At 43.1% G+C, this 14,365-nt stretch overlaps 1 protein-coding gene across 1 annotated transcript in view; it reads right to left on the minus strand.

The window, feature by feature from the left end:
- The window catches only part of LOC126299155 (tachykinin-like peptides receptor 99D), a 1,430,543-nt gene that overhangs the window by 1,280,584 nt on the left and 135,594 nt on the right, over positions 1-14,365 (minus strand). The gene's annotated exons all lie outside the window — the stretch shown is intronic.

Consider the following 14,365-nt stretch of genomic DNA (forward strand, 5'->3'; position numbering starts at 1 on the left):
TAACGGGTGCTCTCCAATGAAACCTGCGCAATATGACAGCAAAATGAAACTTTGTATTGCAAAGTACGATAAAATGTCATGTAGCATAAACACGATACCCATACAGTGTTCTGTGTTAATGGGAAATTATTACCAGCAAAGCAGAAGCTTGTAAGTCATTTATGCAATCTACAACCGTGAAAAATTAATCAAAACAACGTGGGAACTAGTCAGAAGAATTTTGTGAAGGAAGAATTGTATTTAATTGATCATGACAGTTCCACACAATACACATAGTGGTTATTATTAAAGTTACACTATGAAACCATTGTAGAAATAACACCAGTGGTCACAATAACGTCAAATTTCAACGTAATATTATCAGAGAAGGGAGAAAACGTATGCAAGAAGAAAAATAAATAGTCACAAAATGTAGCAATAGGTGGCACTGTAAGTATCATAATTTAACAGTGATCGACTACAAATGACAAATGAATCATACAAGAATGCCTAAGGTATAGGTTTGATGTTAAACAAACTGTACTACTCAGTGTGCATGGGTGTAAAGGTGCACAACTATAGTTGCGTAAGGCTATCCACCAAGGCAAGTTCATATCACATTGGAGGGGAAAAATCGGTTTTTCATTGTCCTAAGGCCAAAAACCGCATACAAAGTATCGCTCACGTCTGTTTTTAACTGTCCTGAAGCCAAAGATCGCTGAAAAAATAAAAAAAGCTGCAAGTTCCATGGGAATGGAAGAAGGCCCAGGACATGGCAATGTATAAAAAGGCTAGAAAATCGGATGCACATAATTACTGGCCAATTTCAGTGACATAATTTACCGTCGTAGAATCATGGAACATATTGTGTGTTCACATATAATGACCTTTCAAGACTTTGAGAAGCTCATCTGCAGAAACCAGCACGGTTTTAGGAAACAGTAGCCATACGAGGTACAGCAGGCCCTCTTTGTGCATGATACACAACAGGCTTTAGATACCGGCTCCCAAGTTGATACCATATTCCTCGCATTTTCTTCTCGTTCGACTCAATTTCGTACTGTCGCTTGCTCCTAAAGGTGGGCGCTTACGCTCTATCCGATGACATATGTGGCTGGATAGAAATTTCTCTATCAGACAGAGAGCAGTATGTCATCCTGAATAGGGAGACCTCAACAGAAACAAGCGTAACGTTAGGTGTGCCCAGGGCAGCGTAATAGGTCCGCTGATTTTTACGATTTACATAAACGATCTGGTTGATGGTATTGACAGCGGCATTAGATTGTTTGCCGATGATGCTGTAGTCTACAGAAAAGTAGTATCACACGGAAGTTGTGAACTAATCGATGAGGATTTGCAGAAAATAAATGCGTGGTCTAATGACTGGCAGTTACCCTTCAATATAAGTAAGTGTAACCTACTGCATATAACAAAGCAAAAATCCCCATTAATGTACGAGTACAAAATAAAAGCCCGGTCTTTGGAAACGGTAACATCGTCAAGTATCTGGGTGTGACTATTCGAAATGATCTTAAATGGAACGATAAGATTACATATGTAACTGGTAAGGCGAACCCTAGATTGCGATATATTGGTAGAATCCTTAAGCGATGCAGTCCTTCAACAAAGGAAATCGCTTAGAATATTTTAGTTCCTTCATTCTTAAAGTATTCTTCGTCGATATGGGACCCTTACCAGTTGAGTCTGATTCAAGAGATTGAGAAGGTTCAAAGAAGAGCGGCAAGATTCGTGACTGGTACATTCAGCCATCGCGAGAGCGTTACAAATCTCATAGAAAGCTTGAAGTGGGACACACTTGCAAATAGACGACGCACTAAACGGAAGAGGCTGCTGACTAAATTCCCAAATCTGATCTTCACCGAGTATCTAGAGCATATATTATTGCATATATTATTACCACCAACTTCCAAATCGCGCAATGATAACCATTGAAAGGTAAGAGAAATTAAAGCTCGTACTGAGGAGTTCAGATGGTTGTTTTTCCCGCGCGCGCCCTGCGAGTGGAACAGATCGTGTCACTGGCGCAAAATATGTGCAATATTCTGTTCACCGTTTTCTGCAACAAGTTGAAATCGAGAAACAGCATGTTCCATAACTGACTGAAGTGTTCCCTGTGTCACGTTGAAAATGTGTTGCGCAATACAGGTAATTTCGCAATCGGAACGCTGAACACAACATCTTTCAGATAGTCCCACAGGCAGAAGTCACGCGGATTGAGATTAAGTAATCGGGATGGCCAGGCTGTAGGATAGAGGCTGATAATCCCAGCATTTCCGAAATGGCACTTCAGCAGCTGCTTAACTGGATTTTCAGTGTGAGAAGGTGCATCATCTTGCATAAAAATGATCCCATCCACACATCCACGCTGTTGGAGACGTGGAATAACGTGGTCGCGCAAAAGACATTCAGTGATGGTACAGGTAACAGGACCGGAAGCACCTGTCTCTTCGAAAAAATATCGCCCTATGATAAATGATGCCGTAGACCCGCACCACACAGTGAGCTTCTCAAGGTGAAGTGGGAGTGGCTGATTTGTGTGACGATTTTCTTTGGCTCAAATTCGACAATTCTGTGTTTTGACATTTACTGCGAGATGGAAGTTGGCTTCGTCTGCCCTCAAAAACGTCCACGGCCAATCATTGTCCACTCCCATGCGAGCAAGAAATTCTAAATGAAAGGCCTCTCTTGCTGGCAGGTCAACCGGAAGCAACTAGTGCACATGGGTAATTTTGAATGGACAGCGAAGAAGGATTTTTTGTAGGATTTTACGCACCATGTTCACGGGTAAGTCCAATGTTGGGGCAGTTCTCCGTTGACTACACGTTTGCACACCACCACTCGTTTGCTAATTCATTACTGTGGCCACTGGTTCCACTGAAGTCGAATCAGTTCGTTTTCTCCATCTACCAGGTTGCTCACCAAGAGAACCTTTCTTTTCGATTTCCCGAACCATTTTCTGCAGACCCACGGCAGTCATCGGTCCAATGTCTTTTTAACCAAACCCTTCAGTGTCCGGAACTTCTGCAGAGTGACGTGTACACAGTCATCATTTTTGTAGTACAGCTTTAGAAGCAGAGAGCGATCCTGCATTGAGAGAGTCATGACGAACGTCGCAGACGCGAGAGGAGGAAAAGCCGTGTACCCGGCGTATTTATACTACCTTCAATGGGTCGTGAACATGATACGTGTTTTCATTTACATATTCTGACACACACAAGCCATCTATTGATAAATCTTCACTGTATTTTATTTATTTATTAATTTATTAATTTTTATTTTTTACTTTTATTTATTTATTTATTTATTGCTATAATACGTTTACAAACTTCTCGAATAATATTCCGTTGCAATTTGACGTCTTTCTGACCAGTGGTGTTATTTCTACAGCGTTTTGAAAGTTTAATTATAATCACATTAAGCGTACCGTCAGTGTGCTTCTAAAACTCAGAAACGAGTCCAAGTACGATCGTGGGATTATATGGTACAGTAGCTCTCTATCCCCCACCCATGAAGAAGGTTCCCGTTTTCACCTGAAGGGTGTGCTTTTGTAGATGTAAGGACTGGGAACATTCGTCCTCTACAAATTTCTAGAACATTCCAGAAGATGCGAGAGTATTCGAGAAGGTTCCAGAACACTCGAGAGTGTTCGAGAGCATTCCACAACATTGTAGAATGTTCCGGAATGTTCCACAATGATTCGGGAGCTTCTGGAATGATCTGAAATAGTCTGGAGCATTCGGGAAAATGCCAGAATGTTCCGGAACATACCTGAACATCCCCCGCCCACCTTTGTGGAACATTCCAAAACACTCTCTAATACTATGGAATGTTGTGGAGTATTGTGGACCATTCGAACTCGTTTTAGTGTGTTCTGAAATTTGCCACTCGTGGGGTTACCCATTGCTAGGGGTATATAAAGCAAGACTCGTTGTGGGTTCCAATGTGAGTTTCTTATCAGTGACGAAGAGAGGAGCCAAAAACATATAGCAGTAGGTAAATAAAAACAAACATTGAAGTGCGAGTAGTCCAAGTGAACAGTGAATGAACATGAATGTAGAGTAAAGCATGAAAAGTGTGTCAAGTATACTTATTGTATTTGTTAGTAAAAAGTCGATTTGATTTATATTTCAAACAACGCCCAAAGTTAAAGGGGAGGAGATCTTGCCAGTTCTGAAGCAAACCGGTGGCCACGGAAAGAACAGCGAAAACCCGAACCAGACGAAGAGCACGAAGCATCTTTCAGTTCCCAATGAACGACAATGAGCATCGAGAGGAGCATAGAAACAGAAGAATAACAAAATCAACAGACTGAAGAACCAAGAATTGCGCCACAATCTTGTAATGAAAGACTGTGAACTGAAGCCAAAAGTATTCGCAATATGTTTTCAATATTTTTTTTCGTCTTGTAATTTAAAGTGTTCCCTTTTTGCTAAATACCACACAATCTCATATCAACGCCCTGTGTGAAGCCTGGTACCCCAGAAAGTTATCTTCTAAACGTAAGAAAGAGACATGGCGTAATCTTCTCAAAAGAGAAAATGTAAAATTTGGTGTAATCTTCTCAGAAGAAATAAATGTAAAATTTGGTAACAAAACATTACTTCAAACGGACATTACTTTAATTTCTTACTGGAAATATATGTTTTCTAGTTATACAGAAAATATTTTAAGAACATTTTTAAAATCATGGTCGTATCGTACTCCTGCGGTATTCTCTCATATATGCGAAATATTACCTTGATAAGGAGTCTTACTAGGTTGCGTGTAGTACGCCATTTTTACACCCAGGTCGTCATTATCATTCACCTCATATTCATTCGTCATTTCAAATGCTCTCCTGGAGAAATATCTTCTACAGAATTTTCCGGTGTTTAGATATATGCATCCATCATGTTTGTACGTGATATTGACGTCATCCTCCTACGCTGAGCTGCATCTACGTAATGGTATTTCATTGTTTCTTGGAATGTAGCAAAGAAATTTCTTGGTGCACCTTCCACTCTATATCCTGAACACATGTTTCACACCGAGCGAGGAGGCGGTGGTTAACACATGGGCCTCGCAATCGAGAGGGCGACACTTCGAATCCCTTTCCGGCAATCCAGAATTAGGTTTTAAAAGAATTCCCTAAATCGCTTACGGCACGTGCCCTGTTGGTTCACTACTGATTTCTTTCTCCATTTTCCCATAATTCGAACATGTGCTCCGCCTCTAAGGAACTTGTTGTTCATTGTCCTTACAGTCATAATTACATCTTTCACTGCATTCATGTGCCAGCGTTGTTTGATTGTCTGATTGTTTCCTCGACTTTATGGTTAATTCCAAACATTCACCTCATTAAGCAATCGCTACTTTTTTGATAGTTTTAATATCAAACGTCTACTTTCAGCCTAACAAGACGACGTGAGTTAAGTTCTGTTCCGCTACATCAAGAATTGTTTCGTCAGCTAAAGGTGTTTGCGATGTTTAAGTTAAGTAGGGGACTCAAATATCGACTGACCTGCTGTGCGTACCGTATCTGTTCCGTTAGAGAGTGCATACGACGAAAGATGTAGCCGTAGTGCGCGGAAGCTAGAGGAATGTCGACTACTTGCTGGGCGTCTGGTATGCAGTCCATGGACCCAGAAGAGGCGCACAGAATAAATATGGAATCTCTTAGCAGGAAAACAAATCATGTTTCTTTGATTGTAATCTAAGGAAGCTTTGTATTATTTTGACATCGGCGGCATTCTTGTTTGAGTACCCATGGAGAAAGAATGTGTTAGCATAATATTAATGGACTGAACTGTAAATGCAGTTATGCAATAAATATCTGGAAATTGATGGTTGAAAGTGAAAATACGTCTGTCGGCATCTGGTAATTTGGTGTAAGTCGTTAGTCGGAAAGCCGTAGCAATTTCTTGCAGCAGAAGAGACGCTTCGGAGAAGTCCGCGCGAGCTTGGCGCACAAAGTTCTACACGGCGACTGGAATTAAATGCAAGCCAGCATAAAAGAGGTAATCCTTCAACAGAAGATAGTGACACAAGATACAGCATCTAAGTTAAATAGAATCGTGCGATACCAAAGTGAAATAAACGAGCTAACACAGTCAAAACACACATGGATATTCTTCTTACCTTTCGCCGTATATGGCCACAGTGTTCTTGGGGGGAAAAAATAATTGCAAAAGAAGACCATTAACGACTTAGAATTTGCCACTAAACAAAGAGGACGTATACCAGTGAAATAGAGTTGCTATGGAAAACAAGAAAGCAAACTACGATATATAACCAATATCAGCAATATTACAGTGACATTTGACACGAAAATGGGATAAATCCCTTTAAATTACTGCCTAAGAAGAATTTCGAAGGAGATCTTACCTACGAAACACCGAAATCGTCCGTCCCGCAGCACGCTACAGATACATCGTAACACAGCAACAAGGGGTTATCCTCCATCGCTAAGGGATCATAGCCGCCTAGTTGCAGTCGATGTTCACCGACGGAACACCGCCGTCAGATAGCAGATGCAGCCGCCATTTGCTCACACATTACACGCGGTGAGCAGTGAATTTCGTAACACTGTGTGTGTGTGTGTGTGTGTGTGTGTGTGTGTGTGTGTGTGTTATGTAGCGTGTGTTCTTTTCGAAAAAGAAATCCTATATGCAAAGTTATCTACGATGAATACGCAAAATAATTACTATATATATATATATATATATATATATATATATATATATATATATATATATATATATATATCACATTAAGTTACAACTTTATGCCTATTGCCTACTCGATAACAGAGACGAGTGGAATATTTAAGTTGGTAAGGCAACAACTAGCTGATAATAATAAACAGTTCATGGAAAGCATTAATCAGAATCAGAAGTAAGTCGTAATCACGAAACAGCAGATTTAAAAGACAAATTGAAAGAAAATAGCCAAAATAACAAAAAGTTGTTTGCCACTTTAAACACTAAATCGAGACTTTGAGCACAAGTTTCAAAGTGTTATCTTCGATCTTACAGGGCTCAGTGCGAAGTTGGGTTGTTTCGGGGGAAGAGACCAAACAGCAAGGTCATCGGTCTCATCAGATTAGGGAAGGACGGGGAAGGAGGTCGGCCGTGCCCTTCCAAAGGAACCAGCCCGGCATTTGTCAGAGAGATTTTAGGGAAATCACGGAAAACCTAAATCAGGATGGCCGGAAGCGGGATTGAACTGTCGTCCTCCCGAAAGCGAGTCCAGTGTGTCAGTGGGAAGTATTAAAAAATTAACAGACAAACTGGATACTATAGATACTACAATAGAAGATACTGCAGATCTTAAGTTTAATGCAAGACTGGATATCATGTAAGAAATTATTTCTAGTAATGTAGCTGATGAGACAAAAGAGGGCTTTGCAGCTCAAATAAGAGTCAGGAAATAACGTTACAGATATTGACACAAAGGTTAACAGTCTTACAAAAAACTTACCTGATAAAATACATTAATTAGTGAATACGCAATTAAAGATATATTTTCTTAATGTTAGGGATAAGTTCCACGAAGTACAACTCGAAGTTTTCAAAACAAATACACGTTTGGAATTCTTGGTGCATAACATGCTCTTATATAATGAAGACAGACTTAACTCTATAGAAACTAAACTTAAAAATTTTGTAAAAGTTATCATAATCCTACAGAACAGCTCAATCACCTTAGATGGTAATACTACACATTGCCAAGAAGATTTACAAACCCTTTGGAATGCACTTACAACGCTCAAAACAGCTTGCAAAACAACCAAGTTGGTGGAACATGAAAGCCTCCTCCGGTTTGCTGCCAAATCCTAAAATCAACTCGATTCGATATATTGGAGATCCAACTGGTCGCCATCATCAGGAGAATGTTACTTCTGCTGATGATTCCCGCCGAGAAATGTCAACAGGCTGCCAATCAACGTCCTGTATAGGCCACAGTACCGTACACGGCGCATGTGCCGCCCGTCACAGTACTGCCCTCCAAGACTGAGCAGGTGGCGCTGCCCTTAGTAGATCCCTGGCAACAACGATAAATCGCGCTCAGAGCGATATTCGAATACTCGGGCTGGCCGCAGCTAAAAACGTTCTGTTTTGATGCGGGATAATATACACTCCTGGAAATTGAAATAAGAACACCGTGAATTCATTGTCCCAGCAAGGGGAAACTTTATTGACACATTCCTGGGGTCAGATACATCACATGATCACACTGACAGAACCACAGGCACATAGACACAGGCAGCAGAGCATGCACAATGTCGGCACTAGTACAGTGTATATCCACCTTTCGCAGCAATGCAGGCTGCTATTCTCCCATGGAGACGATCGTAGAGATGCTGGATGTAGTCCTGTGGAACGGCTTGCCATGCCATTTCCACCTGGCGCCTCAGTGGGACCAGCGTTCGTGCTGGACGTGCAGACCGCGTGAGACGACGCTTCATCCAGTCCCAAACATGCTCAATGGGGGACAGATCCGGAGATCTTGCTGGCCAGGGTAGTTGACTTAGACCTTCTAGAGCACGTTGGGTGGCACGGGATACATGCGGACGTGCATTATCCTGTTGGAACAGCAAGTTCCCTTGCCGGTCTAGGAATGGTAGAACGATGGGTTCGATGACGGTTTGGATGTACCGTGCACTATTCAGTGTCCCCTCGACGATCACCAGAGGTGTACGGCCAGTGTAGGAGATCGCTCCCCACACCATGATGCCGGGTGTTGGCCCTGTGTGCCTCGGTCGTATGCAGTCCTGATTGTGCCGCTCACCTGCACGGCGCCAAACACGCATACGACCATCATTGGCACCAAGGCAGAAGCGACTCTCATCGCTGAAGACGACACGTCTCCATTCGTCCCTCCATTCGCGCCTGTCGCGACACCACTGGAGGCGGGCTGCACGATGTTGGGGCGTGAGCGGAAGACGGCCTAACGGTGTGCGGGACCGTAGCCCAGCTTCATGGAGACGGTTGCGAATGGTCCTCGCCGATACCCCAGGAGCCACAGTGTCCCTAATTTGCTGTGAAGTGGCGGTGCGGTCCCCTACGGCACTGCGTAGGATCCTACGGTCTTGGCGTGCATCCGTGCGTCGCTGCGGTCCGGTCCCAGGTCGACGGGCACGTGCACCTTCCACCGACCACTGGCGACAACATCGATGTACTGTGGAGACCTCACGCCCCACGTGTTGAGCAATTCGGCGGTACTTCCACCCGGCCTCCCGCATGCCCACTATACGCCCTCGCTCAGTCTGTCAACTGCACATATGGTTCACGTCCACGCTGTCGCGGCATGCTACCTGTGTTAAAGACTGCGATGGAGCTCCGTATGCCACGGAAAACTGGCTGACACAGATGGCGGCGGTGCACAAATGCTGCGCAGCTAGCGCCATTCGACGGCCAACACCGCGGTTCCTGGTGTGTCCTCTGTGCCGTGCGTGTGATCATTGCTTGTACAGCTCTCTCGCAGTGTCCGGAGCAAGTCTGGTGGGTCTGACACACCGGTGTCAATGTGTTCTTTTTTTCCATTTCCAGGAGTGTAGAATTGCACGTCCTGTTAAGAGTAAACCAATTGTCTCTGTTAATTAAATTAGTCGTCAACCTAATTTCAGTTGCTTCTTTGTGGACACTGTTCCAAAAACCAGAAGTGTTGGCAAATATCACTGTTTCGTCAAATTTCACATAGTGTCTCCCATTTAAGCAGTGTGCTGCTGCTGAGTTTTCCAACTGTTGTAGCCTCGTATGACGGCGATGTTCCACACACCTGTCATGAACTGTGAGAATCGAACGGCCAATGTAAGTCTTCCCACACTGGCACGGAATTTGGAATACACCGTGTTTCCTAAGCTCCAAATCATTTTTCACATAGCCGAGCAGGGCCCTAATCTTAGAAGGTGGACGGAACAGTCTTAATGTTAAAATTCCTTAAAATTTTTCCTGTCTTAGCCGATATGCCCTCAGCCTGGGCGGTAAAGGCCACCGATCGAAGTACCTCTTCATGCTCCTCCAGTGCGATTTATCGTCGGCGCCAGTGTTATACTAAGGGCGGCGCCACCTGCCCAGTCTGGGAAGGCAGCAACTGTGATGTGTGGCGCATGCGGCGTGTACGGTACGGTGGCCCATATAGGAAGTCCATTGGCAGCCTGGCGTCAGTCCTCAGCGGGACTCATCAGCAGAGGCAGCATTCTCCTGAAGATGATGACCAGCTGGATCGCCTCAATATCGATTCGAGTTGGTTTTAGGATCCGGCAGAAAACCCGAAGAGACTTTCAAGACATTACGCCGGGAAAGCCTACAATGTCACAACAAGTTGGTGAAACAGTTCCCCCAAGTTCAAACCGGAGGGGAGAGTCCACCCAATTTATTTCTGAAGAGTATTTGATAGATGATTGCCCAGTAAGTGGAGTGATCATAAGACAATAAATTTATCCGCAGACACAGCAGTATGGGGTAGTGCTCATATTGAGGATTTTAAAACATAGGAGGATTTCCAGGAGAAATTTAACAGGAAATACTGGTCATCCAGTAAACAAGAGAAGTTAACATTAAAGCCCCTAGATCCGAAGTGCTACAATGATTCCTGGTGTCCCTATAAGAAGTATATAGTATGGGATTTAAATAAATCGAAGAATTTAGAGGATGTGATAGATGATACTGACTTAGTTAAAGGGTCGATATGTAGGCTAACATAATACGTCAGAAATAAACACGGTACAGAGGACGGTAGAACGGAGGAGATCTACTATCCTTTACTCAAGGGATCGACACATCAAACGAAGAGAAGAACGAAACGCAGGAAGACCAGGAGAGAAACAGTGTAACAGGAATGAGAAACTATTTCAAAGTTTTGGTACATTTAACATAAAAAAGGAAAATAGTTACTGTAGTTTACACGGTAACAATAAGAGCAAAGCAAAATAAAATGAAATGAAAATAACCAGATTAAGTCTCAGGTGTTTGTACATCAATGTGACATGACGACACAGGCTAGTGCACTACGTGTAAGGGCTATAAATACTAACCAGGTTACGATGCTAAGTAGCTATCCGGTGATTATCACGGGGAAATGAGAGAATACTGGATCCACAACCAACATCCAGGATGTGACCGAACTCTAAGAGGCCCGTATGTAGAAAAATACACACCATTAAGCACATAAATATTGTTATTAGAGGAGAAACTACATAATAATGATACAGTATTCAGACCTATAGTATCTCGAGTTCAGTGTGGGAGTGATGTAGACATATACAATATGTGATCAAAAGTAAACGGATATCCTAAAATAACATACGTTTTTCATATTAGGAGCATTGTGCTGCCACCTACAGCTAGGTACTCTATATCAGCGTACTCAGTAGTCAACAGACATTGTGAGAGAGCTGAATGGGGCGCTCCGCGGAACTCACGGACTTTGAACGTGGTCAGGTTATTGTCTGTTTCTTGTGTCATACGCGAAATTTCAACACTACTTAACATCCCCATGTGCACTGATAAAATGTGATAGTGAAATGGGAACGAGAAGGGATACGTACAGCACAAAAGCGGTCAGGCTGACGTTGTCTGTTGACTGACAGAGACCGCCGACGGTTGAAGAGGGTCGTAATGTGTAATAGGCGGACATCTATCAAAACCATCACACAGGAATTCCAGACTGCATCAGGATCCAGGTACTATGACAAGTAGGCGGCAGGTGAGAAAACTAGGATTTCCTGGTCGAGCGGCTGCTCCTAAGCCACACATCACACCGGTAAATGCCAAATGACACATCCCTTGGTGTAAGAAGCGTAATCATTGGACGATTGAAGAGTGGAAAAACATTGAGTGAAGCGGCAAATCACGGTACAAAATGTGGCGATCCGATGGCAGGGCGTGGGCATGGCGAATGCCCGGTGAACGTCATGTGTCAGCCTGTGTAATGCCAACAATAAAATTCGGAGGCGGTGGTGTTATAGTTTGTTCGTGTTTTTCATGGAGGGGCCTTGCACCGTTTGTTTTTTGTGTGGCACAGCACAGGCCTACATTGATCTTTTAAGCACCTTCTTCCCTCTCACTCCTGAAGAGCTACTCGGGGATGGCGACTGCATCTCTCAACACGATCGAGCACCTGTTCATAATGCTGGCCTTTGGCGGAGTGGCTACACGACAATAACATCTCACTAATGGACTGACCTGGACAGAGTCCTGACCTGAATCCTATTGAACAGCTTTGGGATGTTTTGGAACGCCGACCTCGTGCCAGTGCTCACCGACTGACATCGACACCTCTCCTCAATGCAGCACCCAATGAAAAATTGTCTGCCATTCCCCGAGAAATCTTCAGCACCTGATTGAACATATGCCTGCGAGACTAGAAGCAGTCATAAAGTCTAACGTTGCGCCAATACCATATTGAATTTCAGCATTATCTATGGAGGGCGCCACGAACTTGTAATTTTCAGCCATGTGTTCGGATACTTCTGATCACATAGTGTACACTGAAGCGCCACAGAAACTGGTATATTCATGCGTATCCAAATACACAGACATGCAAACAGCAGAATAAGGCCTACATAAGACAAGTGTCTAGCGAAGTTCTAAGATCGGTTACTGCTGTTACAGTGACAGGTTATGAATATTTAAGTGTGCTTGAATATGGTAATATAATCGGCGCGCTAACAATGGGATACAGTATCTCCGAGGTAGCGATGAAGTACTTTATCATACAACCATTTCACGAGTGTACCGTGAACATCAGCAATATGGTAAACATCAAATCTCCGACATCGCTGCTAAGGAAAAACGATCCTGCAAGATCGGGGCAAATGACGTCTGAAGATAATCGTTCAACGTGACAGAACTGCAACCCTTTCGAAAATTGCTGTAGATTTCAATGCTGGGCCATCAAAAAGTGTCAGCGTGCGAACCATTCAACTAAATATAATCAATATTGCCTTTCGGAGCAGAAAATCCACAGTTGACTGATGACTGCACGACACAATGCTTTACGCCTCGCCTGGCACGGCAGCACTGACAGTGGACTGTTGGTGACTAGAAGCATGTTGCCTGGTCGGACGAGCCTCGTTTCAAATTAGCATCGAACGGATGGATGTGTACGGGTATGGAAACTACCTGATAAATCCATGGACCCTGCATGTCAGCAGTTGACTGTTCAAGTTGGTGGAGGCTTTGTAACAGTGTGGGGTCTGTGCGGTAGGAATGATATGTGGCCCCTGATACGTCTAGATACGAGAGAGGCGTGCGTAAGCATCCTGTCTGGCCACCCGCATCCGTTCATGTCCACTGTGCATTACGACGGATTTGGGCAATTCGTACAGGACAATGCGACACATCACACGTCCATAATTGCTATAGAGTGGTTCCAGGAATACTCTCCCGAGTTTAAACACCTCCGCTGGCCACGAAACGTCCCACACATTAACATTATTGAGCACATTTTTGGATGCCTTGCAACGTAATGTTCAGAAAAGATCTCCGCTCCATATTTCTCGTACGGATTTATGGACAGCCCTGCAGGACTCATGGTGCCAGTTTCCTCCACCACTGCTTCAAACATTCGTCGAGTCCACGCCACGTCTTGTTGCGGCACTTTCGCGTGCTCGTGAGGGCCCTACAAAATATTAACAGGTTCTTCAGTCTATGTAGATTGTGGTTGTGAAACTTCTCTAATATTCGAAATAATCCGTAACTGGAGTGTATATAGCCGGAAATAAAGGTAAGCTATTTAAACAAGAAACAAGAATCGCAGTACAAATTAGACCTCTTTCTTTCACTCAAACGTTATTAGTAGTATATAACACGAATTTTCAAGTACTGCTAGTATCAGATTGGTAATTGAAACATCATGTAATACTTGACTCTTTCAACAGATCTATAAGATGTAGTCCTGGTGACTATGGGGTAGAGGTTTCTTTTAAGCTAAGTTCACCAATAAATACAAAAATCTTCCATTCAAATAAAATAAGCATACTAACTGGCGCTAACATTTTAGTGGAGCAGAGTACTGAAGAAGTTCAGGATCAGTCCAGAATAGATAAAAACGTTCCACTCAAATTTATCAACAGATACACAGAAACAATAGCTGTACCACATTTTAAGAGCATATACCGATGCCTTCTTGTAAAAATGGTTATGTTTGCAGTTTTAAAATGAAAAAGAAACTTTCTTCTGTACTTCGTATCCAGTACCAACTAGTTTAAGAACGCTGTCCAGGAGAATTAATAATATCTACGCCTATTACTGATGAATTATAAAAACAGCCTTTTGGCGTATCTGAATACTTAATTATTTTCAGTTTAGCACACGTTAAATACCACTCACTATTCCTTCATGAACTTATCGGCTAGAACCATCGTTTTAATTACTATTTG

This window comes from Schistocerca gregaria, chromosome X (assembly GCF_023897955.1).
Source record: "Schistocerca gregaria isolate iqSchGreg1 chromosome X, iqSchGreg1.2, whole genome shotgun sequence".
NCBI classification, from domain to species: Eukaryota; Metazoa; Arthropoda; class Insecta; order Orthoptera; family Acrididae; genus Schistocerca; species Schistocerca gregaria.